Here is a 16,660-nt window from a genome sequence, read left to right on the forward strand (position 1 = left end):
AGTCATCGGCAGATGGAGGTGAGTGTCCAAAGAAAACACTGTAATGCAAAGTATGATGATGGTCCACCAATATGACCGTGCCATGAGGCAATGCATGGGCCATCACACACACATGGACACATCCCTGCCTAGATGCCGTCCCCAGAACCATCACATTCACATGCATGCAGCATGCCAATGCAATACCTGAGACACACACCACAAACAGGGAAACGGCATGTGTCACACTGCACGCAGTCCACAACACAAAGGCATGTCACACAGCATACACCACCTCACACGTATGAACCTAAAGTATGTCTGAATAACCCCACCATATAGTAAGCAACCTGTATGCCACAACTGTAGGACAGCAAGTCATCAAATGTGTACAACAGCACTAATGCCATTGTATGCATGATGCATGTACAGCCATCACTGATACCGTCCCTCTTTTGGTCCCCCACAGGCCGTGATACCGTCAGCGATGCAGAGGACTCTGCAGCACAGGGCACCACTCCATCGAAGAGGACCAGGTCCAGGGAAGACACTAACAGACCTTCCACGTCCAAGGGCACAGGCAAGGCACATCAGTCACCGAGGGCAAAGGCAACACAGGATGGCAGGGAACATGGGCGTCAAAGGACATCCACTACACCAACAGTTCCAACACCTGTGGAATCCGCTGCAGTTGAGCCAGTGTCAGATGAGACCCTGTTTGCAGCTAACAGCTCGATAGGGGAGGCAGCTTCCACTGCGCCACAGAGTAGCGATGAAGAATTTTCCCAAGGCAAGGTATGTGTCCTTGAGGAGGACAACTGCTCACTGGAAGCAGGTGGCACATCCAGCCCACCCAAACACCCCACTACACCCCAATTAGCACACCCTATGGCACCTTGCATGTCCAGTCTGGAGGAGAGGCAGAACCACGGCCTGGAGCCCCAAAGAGGACCCACCTGAATAGGCCCCTTGCCACATGTACCATCCACCTCCACAGGGGTCCGGGACGGGGAGTTCAGGATGGCACCGAAGGAGGCGCGGCAACAGGGGTTGACCGGGCTTGTAAAACAATATGTCTCTGATGGTGACGTGACGAGGAAGGAGGCCCAAGAGAACACTGCGGCCATGAAAGGGGCCATAGAGTCCAGCACCTTAAAGATCTGTGTGGAGCTGTCGGCAGTGAGGCAGGTCCTTGCCAGGATTGCGGATGCCTTGGAGGCTATGCGTCCTGCCCCGACAGTAGAGCATGCGCCCATGGAGTCATCGTCGAGCTCCACACAGATGATCCCCCTGCGCAGGTCCGTGCGCACCATGCGACGCCCCAACATGCCGCCCCCAGAGTCCGATCCAGGACATAAGTAGCAGGGTCAGCCTGCATGTGCAGACCTATGCAGATTCGAGTGGCATAACATTGCAAGCCATGTGTGGAGGTGTTGTGGTGGATGGGGAGGGGAGAGGAGGTGTGTGGGGAAGTTCCGGGGGAGGAGGAGGGGGTGTGTGGGGGAGTTGTGGAGGGAACGGGAGGGGGGAGGGGGTGTCTGAGGGAGTTGTGGGGGGAGGAGGTGGGCAAGGGGGTGTGTGTGAGGTGGAGGGTCTGAGCACTTTTTACTTATTTCCTGTTAAATACACCCGTTGTGTACCAAAAAATCACATGACTGGACATTCCTTATTGTGTATGTGTGCTTTATTGGTTTACAGCGCATAGTGTCCATGTACCCCCACACTCAGTGCCCTGAGTCCCACATTCATGGCACCCTCTGCATCCATGTGTCTTAGAAATATTGGCCTATCACAGACTGGCGCACAGTACGTCCCTCCTGTGCATCGCCACCTGGATGATGTGCAACTCCATCTTCTTCATCCTCACCTGGTAGTTGCTGTTTAATGTCAGGGGGCAGAGGCACGTTCCGTCAGATGCACATGTTGTGCAGCATGACACATGCCATGATGATCTTGGCCACCTTCTCATGCCTGCACAGGAGTGCCCCACCGACCTGCTAAGGCAGCGAAAGCATGCAGGCCAAAGGTCTGCTCGATCACCACATGGGTACGGGTATGGGCACGATTGTAGTCCTCTTTGTGCCTGTTCTGCGGGTTCGGGACAAGGGTGAGGAGCCACGGCTTCAAGGGATAGCCACTATCACCTACATGGGTGCAAAATAAGGTATGTGTAAGTAAATTCCTGAAAGACGCCTGTACTTATCACACATGCCTACAGATATTTGTTGTTCACATGCACATGTCCCTGGATGTATGCACACATTTTATCTTGCCACAATGTGTGCTGTCCCATGGTCTAATGGTGTGGGTTGCATCATCCAGATGATACAGGGTGTCCACTCCCTTGCTGGTGTTCATGCACTGTGGATGCATACCGCTGTGTTTGGTATCATAATGTGATGTCTAGTGATTAGTATGATTGTATTACTAGCAGCATTGGCACAAGTATCAGCATGATTTCTCATTCAGCGCTTATTATTCCCATGGTGACATGCAGCGCTACTGTGGTGGTGGCCCAGTAACAAGCAGTGTATTCCCTTGGTGGGATTGATTTGTGCACACTCACGGATGCTTGTCCTGTGTTGTGTTTTGCTGCGGACATTTACATTGTGCATACTCACAGCATGTTGCTGGATTGTGTTACAGATGGTGAGGTCTGATGATGTGCAGTGGACGTGTTGTGGGATGTGGGCTGGTTGAAAGTCAGGCATATTGTCATTGGTGTGCAGCTTCCGTCATTACTATGGGGTTTGGTTGTCATGTTCAGTTTGGGATGCTTTGGGCACAGTGTTTTGCAATGTGGACATTGTGCAGTCACCACAACAATGACACCAGGGTGGTGTGTGCATCTCTCCCCCCATTACACTGCCATGGGCCTATCATGCAACTTACCAAGCAGCCAGGCACGTTGTCCTGCATCTCGATCCATGTAGCGTGGTAGCGTGGAGTTCCGCAGGACCATTGAGTCATGAGTTGATCCGGGAAATCGGGCACAACAATGTGTGATGATCTTGCTGGAGTCACATACCATCTGTACATTGATGGAGTGATATAGCTTACGATTGCGGTACACCACCTCCGTGGCATGCGTGACCACCAATTCCCCATGGATGCAGTCAAGAGCACCAATACAATTTGGCATGCCTGCCAGTGCATGGAAGCCAACTTTCGTGTCAAAGATCTCCTGGGCAGTCCATGGTAGGGATATGTAGTTGCTTGAGTGCTTCAGGAGGGCATCCAGCACTTGGTTCAGCATGCATGAAAATAAGGGTTGTGATGGTAGGTGCCTTTGGCCAGGAAGTGGAGCACAGACACTACCTTCGGTAGAGGGGGGATGGCGTTTTCGATTTCAATCAGGCTGACAATATCGTCGTGTATCATGTCCACAATGGTGGTGATGGTGTCCCGGTCCAGGCGGTACAGGGTGTGGATCTGCTCAGGGGTTAGGTTGAATGGACTGGCTCTGATGCAAGGGATCGGGGGCTGCCTGCGTGGTACCACTGGCTGCACTGGTGGGGCTTGCTGGGCCTGTCTCACCCTCCTTCTCCTCCTGCGTCTCCTCTGTGGTGCCTGTTGTTTTTGTTGTTGCTGGTGTAGCAATGCAAGCATGTCCTCTAGCTCCAATATTGCAACTGCAAGTGGAATCATGTTGGTGTGGAAAGGGGTGTGGTGTGTGGGTGTGCTCCTTTGTGCTTGGCTAGACTCCATTGCCTCCACCTGTGCTGATTGTGTGCACCTGTGGCAGTTGGTAACACTGCACATTGCTGTTAGCGGGTGATTCACGATGCCGGTGATGCTGGCATCCCGGTATCCCTTATTACCGCCTTCATGATGCCGGTATTTGGATGTCCGCATGACTTGTGATGTCCTCCTGTTAGCACCATCCCGGTATTGCCAGTACGGGGGTGCACGGTCTCAGTGGTTGTGCTGATACCGGGTTGTTGACTTGTAATAGGCCGGGCGGTATGCAGTGCCGGTGTTCCCTTACCGGCATCATTTTTCCATTACCGCGAATCTCGTAATGACCCTCTTTGTCTGATACGTCCTCGGACAGGGCTTTAATACATATATTTGATCTTCTGGACCTGTTTTCCTGGTCTTCCACCTGGAGCTCAAGGTTGTGAGTGGCCGTAGCCAGTTGTTCCATGAGCTTGTCCACCTTCCTGGCATTGTCGGCTAAGTCCTTGATTGCCCTCTCATTGGTATCCCCCCTTTCTTCAACCCTGCTCACACCTCTTTTGATGTCACGAAAGACCTCCGCTAAGTCCTCCCTCATCTTTCCCATCTGTCTCTGGACCGTGTCCATAATCTTGTTACCGAAATCGGTGAAGAACTGTTTGAGGAGCGTTGTGGTGACTACCTCGTCACCGGCCTCTTGCGGGTGGGGATCGCCTTTTTCAGCCTGATCGTAGTCTACTTTCCCTGCTGACAAGATGGGATCTTTCCCCCTTGACTTGGACAAAATGGCTGTACCCTCACCACCAATCTAGTCTCTTCATGTGTGTCCTTTTCACCTGATGTGTCCCTGGTGCCTGCAGTCCAGGCCCCTCCTGTGTGTCTACTGGGTGTACCCCCTCTTTCGTCTAGAGGGTCTGTTGACCGAGATTTTGGCCCTGCGCTAACTCCAGGCCGGTTCTCTTCCCACTCCAGCCACGATATTCAGCGTTTTTTTAAGTCTGCACGTGTGCACTTGCCCGCCTCTTGGCCTGTTACTTGCTGTATTGCCCCCTGCCTTGCCGTCCTCAGTCTTCTTGGGTTGCAGCGCTGCTTAGGTTTTGGGCAGGGCACTGCTCTGGGCACTAGTGACTTTGCCCAGCAGCTTGTTGTGCTCCTTGTCGTTGCGGGTAGCGAGCAGCAGGTGTCTGGGGTATGATGCGGGTCTTCTTGTTGTGCCGGACGGTGTTTCCAGGCCGCTTGATGAGCCCAGCAGTCAGATATACTAGTACGGCAGCCAGATTGATGGGTACTCCAGCTCCCTCCCCCTCAGCGTAGCTCCCCCTCCACTGCAGCCGGTGCCCCCAGCCTGCCGGGATCCTGCACTCTGCGGGCCCCTTTGCGGTCCCTATGGTAAGGTGCTGGTCCCTCCTGGGTATACTCTGCGCTCCCCAGAGTCTTTGCAATCCTTCCCGGTGGCTGGGCACGGGCATGGCACCTACCCGTTTCTGCTGTGTGAACTTTGGGCTCGTTACTCGCCGCCCACCCCCTCAGACAGCCACTTCCTCAGTGGCCCTCTCCCGGAGAGGGAGGGCTGATGTGTGCCTCCTCCCGACTCCTTCCTTAGAGTGCTCAGTGCTTAGGCGCTTCTCAGCGAGAGCTGCAGCCAATGCTTGGGGCTGGGGGTCAGGATGCTGTCTTCCGTTCGACGCTTCTCCGTGCTTGTCTCTGCTGCCATGCTGGGCTGTCCCTCACTGAGCTCTGCTTTGCCGCTTCAGTGTAGTCTTCTTGTAAGCAGCTGAGCGCTGCAATCACATACTGTCGCCTCCAAGCCTTCCACTCACGGGTCACCGCTTATCGTTTCCTGCGCCTGGGGAGAGCAAAACTCTTATCCTATCCCTATTTCGGTCCCCGGGTGCGGGGGAGCATCGTTCACAGTGCTCCCTGCTCAGCGGTCATCTTGGAATCCCGATTGAAGGCCTTCTTAAGGGCTTAGACTGCAGACCCGTAGAGGATGGAAGCAGGAACACAGCAGAAAGACTGCAACCTATTTATGATGATGAGACAAGCAGAATTCAGTAAACCACAGCCCACACACTTGAGCAGGAGGAAGTATAGGGAAGCTGTGTTAGGCCCCTAGATGAATGTTGGGAACTGGAAGAAAGGTCTTCGATTTTGGAGACAGTACAGGATCGATGGCAGCAGTGTGTTGGAGGTAAGGAGAGCAGGATAGGCAGAAGAAAGGAGGCTGCAGGGAGCTGGTCAGGAGTATGGAGGGAGTTAAGATGTTTGGGAAATGAGGAAGTGAACGTGAAAGGGGAGAACGAAAACTAAAACTGCACAAGAGGTCAGGAGGTAAAACCCCATGAAACAGAGAAGGTTATTGAGGATAAGCTAAGGTACAAGAGTTGGCGGAGGAGGTTCCAACTTTAAGGAAGGCTACAGACAGCAGCTCAAGAGGTCTGAAAGACAGCGAGACACACCCTACGTCAAAGAAGGTTTAGGGAAAGAGGGTTGGAGGTACACACATGTGGTGAAAGAGGAAGATGCAAAGAGACACATAGGAAGGAAATAGTTGAAGAGGCTTAGAGGAAGGCCCCTCGGGTACAAGAATGTATTGGCTCATCAAGTTGGAAAATGAGGACTGCATGGCCAAGCCCAGAGTGAGAACCCAGACTGGGAGGGAGATTAAAGCCATCATTCCAGCATCCAGCAACAATGAGTGGCCTTCCTCCTGGGGGCAGCTCTGGGGCTTTGCTTGGCAAAGAAGGCCCCTGCCTCCTGTGCTGCCTGGGTCCACAGACAGATGCACATAAGTCTTTAAACCTATAAGAAGAAAGATCTGTGAGAACTACAGAACCGGGAAGGAGCAAAAGCCAGGAAAGAAGTGAGGGGACACTCAAATCCCCCGACTTTAAATGACTCTGCATTGATCATGCCTACCAGGAAGTGATCCTGTAGTGAGGAAACCACCATTCTAGAGCCTGGTTGAGGAACCTGAGGACATCATCTTTTGCATTGAATGTTATCCCATCTGTTGTCCATTTAATAAACCCGAACAGTTATGGGCAAAACCTAGGAGAAGTTAACCTGTAGAGGGGAGAGGTTAAAGATTCTCCAGGGGCAAGCCAGTTTGTGGATATCTTTGGGTAAGTTATCTTCAAGAGACCTGGGACAGGGATGCAGATCCTTTTCTAGGAATATCTATGTTTTGTGTTCCCAGATTTATAGAACTAAAAATAAGCCTGTTTAACTCAACATTTTGTGTTGATCATGTGTTGAGCCTACTTGGAGAGAGAGAGTGAAACAGAGAGAGAGAGAGAGAGAGAGAGAGAGAGAGAGAGAGAGAGAGAGAGAGAAAACACCACTACCGCAACTCAGTCTCACCCCTTAACATATCTATCTTCTCGTATATATATCTTAACATATATTTTATTTTTGCATTTATATACAGGAGGAACGTACAATAGATAAGAAATCAGATTTGATGGAAAGCAGTGAGCTTCTTACAATGGGGTGAGTTTGAGGTACATTCTGACCAGGTTGTGGAGGCAAGTAAATGGAACAGTCACTGCGGACAATACATATGTGGACATAAATAGATTAAGGACAATCAACATTAGACATTTTTAAGCACAGGTAGGCGGTATGGCCAGCTGTGCTCGGGACGTGATCATGATGAGTGAAGTGCTCGAATGGAGATAGAGAAAGTCAAAGACAGAGGCAGTTTAGAGGTAATAGACAATTGTTAGCTAGCTGGCAGATGAGAGGTAAGTTAAGAAGGTAACTCGGAGGGGAATAGGCTTTTAGTTTGTTTTTGAACAAATCTGTGTGGAGTTTTCTCAGATGTCTAAGGGAAGAGAATTACATGCAAGAAGAGTGAAAGAGAGGAAGCGAGAGGAACTACAGGGAGGGTGAGAAACCACAAGGGTAGTCGAGGAGGCAGAGTAGAGACTACGAGAACGCTTATAGAGTTGGATAGAGGAGGATAAAAACAGTGGTGCCTTACCATGGATTGATTTGTGAACCAGGAGAAGACATTTAAATATGGCCCTGTATTGCATCATCAGCCATCCAGCCTGGTGATGGTACGAGGAAGTAGGTATGAAGTGAAGGAGTTCAAAGAAAGTCCTGGCAGTGAAGTTAATAATCTTGTCGAGAGGGCTGAAAGCATAGTTGGGGAGACCAAAGAGGATGCTGGCACAGTAGTCCAGTTTAGAGAAGGCAAGAGTGGTTAAAGGAATGGTGCGCTCAGAAATATTATTGGCCAAAAAGATGGCCAATAATAAAAAAATATCTAAAAAAATATTTTTTTTGAAAGTCCCTATGTAAAGTATTGAGCAAATGAAGCTCAAACTTTAAAATGGGAAGCACTAGGAGGCATCCATTTTGTGAAATGGATGTCGCCTGTGCTTGCCTTTACGGCACTAATGAATCAAAAGCCAGCTGTAGTAAACCAATGCTACCACTGGGTGGCTTTTGCTTCATTGGTGCCGGAGGACGGAGACCAGAGACTGCAGGCAGGAAAGCTGCAGCTGCATCTCATTAAGTGCTAATTTCTTTTTTTTAAATAAGCACTAGCTGTGTTTTTTTTCCTAAGTTATCGGGGCTTGAGGAGCGGTTGTGTTTCCATGCCACAGTGTTTCTGCCTGCAGCAGCTTTCACTTTGGGTCTCGCGGGCAACCCCGGGGGAGCCAGCGAGCCCCAAAGTGAAAGCCGCTGCAGGCAGAAACACAACGCGGGTGTTTTGAAATGCTGCAGTGCTTCTCACTGCGGCAGCTTTCGCGTGGAGTCTCCTGGGCTCCCCCAACCTTGAGGGAGTCCAGGAGACTCCAAGTGAAAGCTGCCACAGTGAGTAATAAAACGTTTTTGTATTTGTAAATGCTGCAGTATTTACAAATACAAAAATGTTGTTATTCTGAATGCGGCAGCTTTCGCTTGGAGTCTCCTGGACTCCTTCAGGGTTGGGGAGCCCAGTAGACTCCACGCGAAAGCTGCCGCTGTCAGAATAACAACGTTGTATTTATGATTTCCGTGGTTTTCCAACCACGGCAATCACAAATACAACAATGTTCTATTTTTAATTGACGCGGCTCGGCTTTCTGCCTTCATATTACGTTTTCTGTGCAATAATAATTGTAAATGCCGCCTGCAAAGAGCAAGGCAGGCAGCGTTTGCTCATTTTGTACTGCACAGTGCAAAAGAGAGGAGCAAAGAACTTCTGTCATCTCTTTACACTTCAAATTTGTGCACTCTGCAGTGCAAATAATGAAAATTGTCCAAAGGGGACTTGTTTGCACGTAAGCGGTCCCCTCCGGACTACTTACAAAATGAGCTCCAATGTATTTGATATCTTCCTACATTTGATTGGAAGTCTCTTACAGTTAGATGGTTAAATCTGGGACATGAATGTATTTGGATGCCCTTGAATAACACTAGATATTGCTTAACGCTTGTGTGCTCTGACTTATTTTGTGTTTTTGTGCATTATAAAACTCCAAATAATGAAATGACACTATACTCAGTCCTTTCTTTTTTTTTTCTTTCTAAAAATCAATAAAAATATTTAATAGAAAAAAAGTATTGAGGTGGTTTTGCAGTGGAGTGGAATGTTAGGGGAAGTCGTTGGTCTTGAGGACGTTGTGGTGATTTGTAAACAAAAGAACACACTCCTGTGTAACAAAGGGACATCATTTTTTCCAGATAACAATACAAACGTAATGCAAGAACAAAGAATATGAAAATGAAAATAAATTTTTATTTTTTTATAAGACAAAAAACACTGTTTAAATTAAACGGAACAATATGCACCAAGGGGAGAGAGGGGTTCACGTGTATTATACCAGAGAACAAATCAACGGAGTAAACTGCAATTAGTACAAGAGTCAAATAAGGGGATAGATAAGGTCAAGGAGAGTAAAAATTCATCAATCTTTAATAAACATATATTCAATTACATCATACATAGTGCTGAAGTTACAATAAAAACAGCATAAAAACATACGATCAATACTCCACATTTCCTATTAAAGTGCATATTAGTTTGATAGCGTTCCACAACATATTAGAGTGAATACACTGTGCAAAAATAGATAAAACTGTATGTTGCATCAGAGCACAACTTGGATCGCAATTGGATGCTAAATCTATATCCAAATTCAACCTTGTATAACCAAAATCAAGGAAACCATCAAAAAAGGGGAAATTTTATAAATTGACAAATTATAATGATAATGTGAAATTAAATTGATGGAAAAGGAAAATAAGCAAAAGAATGAAAAAAGATAAAAAGAAAAGAAAAAAAGAAGAAAAACCGAAAAGAAGAGGACACCCACCCAAGCAAGACAGAACACTCAGTATTTCCTGCGGGGTGAATAAGGTTGTCCCCTGATCAAACCAATAAATTGTTATAGAAAACGGACAAGTGAAATTGCATCATGACATGCTAGAACAGAAGCAATACTTGTCTCCAATCTGACCATGATAGTCAACAACCAGTACCTCGTACAGCAGCCAACCGTCTCATGGGCTGTACTGGTATCTAACACAGGTGGTTTCGACGACTAATTAACACTGTCTAAGCAGTCTATCTCCTGACCTAGCAAGAGAGAGAAGGCCTGACAGTCGTCTTCCTCAGGACAGGACAGATTAGATAATTAATTGTACAGTATAGACATGTCATTTCTCCACATATCTAAAGACACAGAGCACTTAGTTACAAGCAATGTGAGAATGGTTTTAAAATTATTCCATGCAACCATTTTTCTTCATGTAGTTCTTCCGTAGTTCACAGAGATGATCAATATGTTCCATCTTAGTGGTACTCAAAACTAGCAATAACAAAAAAGTATACATCAGAGAGAAAAGAAAAAAGGAAAAAACAAATTAAGACAATATATGAATAAATTCAGTCATTAAAATTACTAACTACAATAATCCCTTGACCTGATCTAGCAGCCCCATACATAACTCTATCCATGCAGTTAAAAATCATATTCCCATATATTTTGACTCAAGGAATAGCCCCACAATCTATTCTAAAAAAGAACTAGAGGTGAGCAGCTCCAGATCAATTTAAGGAGAATACCAGGAGACAGATCGTCCCTGCATATTATGCCGTGAATATGCAATTAAGTCAATCCAACCAGGCAATAAGGGAGAGGGAAGCCTAAATAAATCAGAGCTCCCACTGTCATCCCATTGGTCACAGAGCTAAGGAGCAGAGTGAATGACAACCAAATAGTTCAATATAAAGAAATAAGACCCATACCTTCAATTCGAGGGGGAACTCCTCTAGAATATATCCAAGGAAAAGAATAGGTCTTGATGATACAACCTCAAGTTCTTATCAGGGTGCAGTACAAGGTCCAATCAGACGAAAAGAGATAGGACCACCTAGAGACCTTATGAGGCCTGTATCCTACAGAAGGGAAAAGAAAAGAGAACCACACAAGAGATGAAGGGAACAGGAAAAAGAGACAAATCCACGGACACTATACCGTAGGGACCTGCACTCGAAATTCGAGTAACCAGCAGAAGAAAAATGTGTAGGGATACTACAGGAAATGAATAAGTAAAAATTAAGAATTACTGCATGATATATATAGAGAGGACTAGGAGGAGTCCCTATCAACACAGACTTCCCCCTACTCTATGGTAATTCTCCCATTGCAGAGAAGGAGAGGTGGCAGAAAAAGACATCTGCTCACAATCAAAAGGCCATTGTATAGGAGCCTGCGCTCGACTAGCGAACGAACGCCAGACAAAACCAAAAGCAAAAAGGATAGAACCCCCCACTCTTACCTGCCTACGGCGTGGTCCTCCCCAGCTGTGAATCTGTAGCCGCTGCGCAGGCCAAAGTCGACTGACTGCTGCCGAGTACGTAAGTTCCTCCAGTGGCTTCGGCAGGAATGCCAGAAGTCAATGAGGGAGCTACTCGAACTTCCTGAAATACCGTCTCGACGTCCCATGTGACTGACGTCGATGATCACATGACGCCGACTAGCGGATCTCGTCCTTAAGGGGACAGTGCATGAAAAATAAATTACATGCAAAGGGATCCAAAAGTATCGATCCTAACTCGGTACATAAGAGAAAAGAGAAACCCAGAAGAAGAAAGGGAATACTCAAATAAGCGCAGTGAAGGCAGTCGCAGTCATGCGTGTCTAATTGCACTCTACAGTGAAGACAATGATAACTCAAAACTGGGGATTATCCACAAATGACATAATCCTGTCATTAAGAGATAGATAAATGAAAAGCCTCCATTAGCATATAAGGCAGATGCCCATTCTCTAGGTACAATTGGAACAGAGATGAAAGGGATAGTCGCAGTCCCAGGATCGGCAAACCATGGAGGACCAGACGAAGTCATTCAAAATAAGTGCATACAACAAGACGCAGCATGTGATAAGAGAATAAAAATAACTTTATGTTTAACATGAAAAATGAGAAATAAAAAATGTTTACCATAAACGCATGAAAAAATGGTGGAAACGACATTCATTTGTCTCCGTATAAATTAGTTGGAGAGTCAGTTTTGTTTAAAGAAGTGTAACAGTGTCGTCTCAAGTGCTCGAGATTTGACAAAAGGGGCGTAATGTGTGCACCACAGCATTCATCGGGGCGAAAGAGATGTGCACCTTGGTGCATTCAGGATTGTGTTCAGTAAGGCGAAAGTGATGGTTTTGTAATGCACCAAAGAATATAGTAAGGCCAAACAGGTTAATAAGCGTCCGAATGACTCTTAAGTAATGGCAGTTCCAAATGGTAGAACACTGTTTAACACCTGATGTTCAGCTCATTTCCCAGAGGAGACTGTAATCATTGGCAAATATTGCCTTCACATGGGTAGGTCTGTGGAAGTCCAAGATGCCAGTATAGGGAGAGAGAAGTAATTCTGTGAGGTGGCTAAATGGCAAGTGGCATATGGTAGTAGCACGGCGTCAGAGTCATTGGAATCTTACCTGTTTGCAGGTGGAGCACCAGTGTGCACTTGTGCCGCCGTGTAGGGGTTGAGTTCTAAACAGTTTAGATGGTGTTTGTTGTTGCACCACGTTTGTATTGTTATCTGAACAAAAAGCCATTTTCATTTATTAAACAGGAGGACGTTTATTTCTTGAGTGTTTTCCACTCTCGATCCCTCTTGCAAGGACACCAACACAGAGGCGTGCCTTCTTGTGCGCATCGTTTTGGGTGAATTGCTGAGTTAGGGCTGTCTGTGAGCTTAGATCTGGCACATTCAAGCAACCCATGGAATGCAGTGCAGCACCAGTGCTGTGGGAGCCTCCCTTTGCCACTTGATTGGTCGGTTATTTCTCACTCGCTCATCCTTGTTCTGATGCAAATCTGGAGAGGAAACACAGGTCAGCACCAGGGAAATATGCAAATTAATTGGAAACCTAGACTGAACAGGTGGTGAATATCTGTAACATGATTCCATATATGCGTGCAATTCAGTTTACTATCCTGCAAAGTGCGTCTTTCCCCTCCGTAAATAGCCTATCGGCACGCACAAAAAGTGCGCAACAATAAAGCGCACGGGGCTGTTGTTCTAGTACTTGTTAACCATGTAAGACTGAGTTACAGTGAACCATGCACTAGTAAACTGTGTGCCATGACATGCGAATTCATCCTTCCATTCATGGATTAAGCTGAAATAATGTAAGATTCAACCTTTTATTTACAACAAAAAAAAAGCAGACGCCTTCCTGTTTGTAGAAAATAAAAGAATGGCGTGATTTAACGCAGGACAACTGAACAGCTGCTTTTTTGTGCATCTCCTGCTCCCTGGACATTATTTTGTCGCATAAACAGCCCGTTTGACTGAGTATAGGATCCTATCATTAAATCATCACGGTTCTATTTAACAAATGCGCACATCCTGCAAGTGCTTAAAGGAATAGTTCGGTTAGAAATATTATTGTCCCTATGGTTCGGCTATGTGTTTTTAACCATAAATCGATCGATCGTACAAACATTTCCTATGCACCTTACCCGAGTTTTCGTCTCTTGACCACAAGCGAAATCAGGCAGTATTCTGTGACTCGTTTCTGTGCTCTGGTCAGCTACCTTCGTTGCTTGTAGCCCGTGTGAACAGATACCAGTACCACCGCTATAAATTATTTTAGTTTGTTCATCACACAATGGCAACAATAATGCCCTACGTGTACCAGCCCGAGTATTCCGAGGAGGAATTACTGGAAAGAGAAAGATGCGGAAAAGATGGGGCTTCGGACGACATTTGGGAGGACGATTCAACAGATAAAGAGCCTGGGCCTAGTCGCATGGACGGTTTTTCCACCTGGTGTACCTGCAATCCGTGCGTGCTAATGCCAACCAAGGAGAACTGCTGCTGACGAGAAAACTCTAGATGTTTGTCCTACATATCGCAAGGCGATCCACAGCCGCAATGCGTTACCGAGCTGCCAGACTTCAGGGCAGCCTGCCTCACACGGTCCGTGTTGAGGATTCTGATGGTGCTTATGCACGAACTTCGCGCAACAGTTCGCCCTCGTAATCCAAGTAACGAGTAAGTATACTCTGGTTGTGATGTCAGTTAGGCCACTACTATTTCATAGTTGTCTCCTATATTCTTGTAACTTCCATATATCATTGTCATATCAGTTTAGTCTTGCAATTCTCTAGTAATAGTCACATAAAAGTTGTTCAATATTGTGCAGTGTCTAGTTAGCATTTGTCCTGGCAAAAATGCCATTGGATACAAGTATTGTCATTGACAAATAAGGTTTAGTACACTTATATTGGTCATCGAAAAACAGTTTCTATCTTTCTTTTTCACAGGTGGTATAGGCTGGTGGCCTATCGTTCGTTTCCATGGTGGCTTCATGGGAGGCTTGGACACCGCGTTCGACGAGTAATACCCGCCCACCTGTGTCGTTGGTGCCATTAGAGAAACTTTCCCCAGTGACAGCGGTCAATACAGGGGATTTTCCCTCGCTGTGCTGCAACCAGACCCTTACAATGTGTAGTAGTTTTGTGCCCTCAAAATAGGAAACCAAATAAAACACAACATTTTTTTTATCAATGGTTGTTTCGATTTTTAAGTGGATCAAGTGTGTTTCCATTCAGCAGTTGTCCGGTGCATTGTCTGCCTGCCCAGGCCCATCCATCCCCCCTCCACTATCAAAGGCAGTTCGCACCAGTGGATGTGCGCTGCCACGGGGGACTGGCAGTGGCGGGAACGGCCAAGGTGCCAAACACCATGTACACTTCAAAAGGCTTCTTACGCCCAGGGGCCATTGTTCACATGGCCTCCTCAGACCCTGTGTCTCCAGGCAGGCTCCCCTTGAAGCAGGCCGCTCCCCTGCAATACACATAAGTATGTCTCCATTCAGCAGTGTTCCAGTGCCTTGTCTGCATGCCCCAGGCCCATCCATCCCCCCTCCACTATCAAAGGCAGTTCGCACCAGTGGATGTGCGCTGCCAAGGGGGGCTGGCAGGGGCGGGAACGGCCAAGGTGGCAAACACCATGTACACTTCAAAAGGTTTCTTACGCCCAGGGGCCATTGTTCACATGGCCTCCTCAGACCCCGTGTCTCCAGGCAGGCTCCCTTTGAAGGAGGTTGCTCACCTGCAATACACATAATACCACGACATAAACACGTCATTCATTCACAAACACACCCCTTTTTGTACTTCTTTATAAACCACTTGATATTTATCATGAGAACATCTTTGAGCACTGCAAGTCAACTCGTGAACGTGCTACTCGAGAAGCCTGGTGACCGATGCTAATCTGCTCTTCGTCGTGTTATCTGTGAACTTCTGTGACCGCTTCGAGTGAACTCGTCATTGTGCTACCTGTGAACATCTCCCTGTTCTCCTGCCACTAACTACTCTCTATTTCGAAGTAATGTACTCAGTAGTGCTATGTTAATTTGTCTCATTGCTATTGACTTGAGTTTTTTTTGTTATGTTATCGATATATCAATTTGTATCAGTGTCAGTTGGCATTGAATTGCATCCTTTGCGGACCGTGTCTATAGTATAAGCATGTTTCCTTTTCATTCACAATAGAACATTCAAGGGACAAGTAACATGTTCTGATTTTCAACACATGAATGAATTGTTTTTAAAGTTATCCTACAATACAGCCACCCACGCTGCACTGGTTTTGCTGTGGTGCCCAAAAGTAAGCGTGCAATGAACAATGTATGGTCCAATTTCTTCTTCCTCACATTTTTATGCAAAATAATTTTCAAATAATGTTGACCTTTATTTTGCAGAATTTACAACAATGCCTGCATGTTCTGTTATTGGTTGCCCATCGAAGACCCATGACAAATCTGAAGGCATTACAATGCATGTATTCCCTAGGACTGTTGATCGAATAAGAGAATGGGTCAGATATTGCGGATATCTGCCGGAAGCTTGAAAGTAGAGTCAAACAAGTCTTGGACGACAAGAGGGGTCGTCGATACCGCATCTGCAGCCTGCACTTTACCCCGAATATGTACGACACATCCTTGTACACGAAGAGGAATCAACTGAGAACAACTCGAAAATTGCTTCCAAATGCTATTGCGACTTTATTTGTGAACATGCCGCCACAGGTGAGTTACGCTTCTGGATTTAGCTTTACGCCTGTATTTTCGGTGTAAATGTCACTTATAATACTTTCGATATTTATATGATTGAATAGCTGTTTAAATAATGACTATTTTGGTAACGATCAGTCCTTCTTTTTGAGAACCCTCATAGAAAATTGATTTATGGGAACAGATAACTATGCTATATTATGCATTTACATAAGCCTAATTTTCTTGTATTGAGTGTCCTTACATGTCACTTTTTACTGTTGGCATTCTAAATCGAATAATACTTTCCATTTACAACTCCATGACTATCCTCCGAATATGAAGCAACAAGATTCAACATCCATGTCTTGCCTGGAGTCATCAACCACTTCGAGCGTGTATCAGGTAATCTTACCTAGCTATTCTGTTCCAGACTGGTTTTATGGACGGAATTTTATATAATGTGATCATACTTTCGCAACGTATCA

At 46.4% G+C, this 16,660-nt stretch overlaps 1 long non-coding RNA gene across 1 annotated transcript in view; it reads right to left on the reverse strand.

The window, feature by feature from the left end:
• Positions 1–9,476: 9,476 nt before the first annotated feature.
• The window catches only part of LOC138511661 (uncharacterized), a 48,288-nt gene continuing 41,104 nt past the window's right edge, over positions 9,477–16,660 (reverse strand). The window contains exon 3 of the long non-coding RNA XR_011280654.1: positions 9,477–12,981. This is a non-coding gene — a long non-coding RNA (uncharacterized lncRNA). The remainder of the gene's footprint in view (positions 12,982–16,660) is intronic.

This window comes from Ambystoma mexicanum, chromosome 6p (genome assembly GCF_040938575.1).
Source record: "Ambystoma mexicanum isolate Mex_15411 chromosome 6p, UKY_AmexF1_1, whole genome shotgun sequence".
Classification (NCBI taxonomy): domain Eukaryota; kingdom Metazoa; phylum Chordata; class Amphibia; order Caudata; family Ambystomatidae; genus Ambystoma; species Ambystoma mexicanum.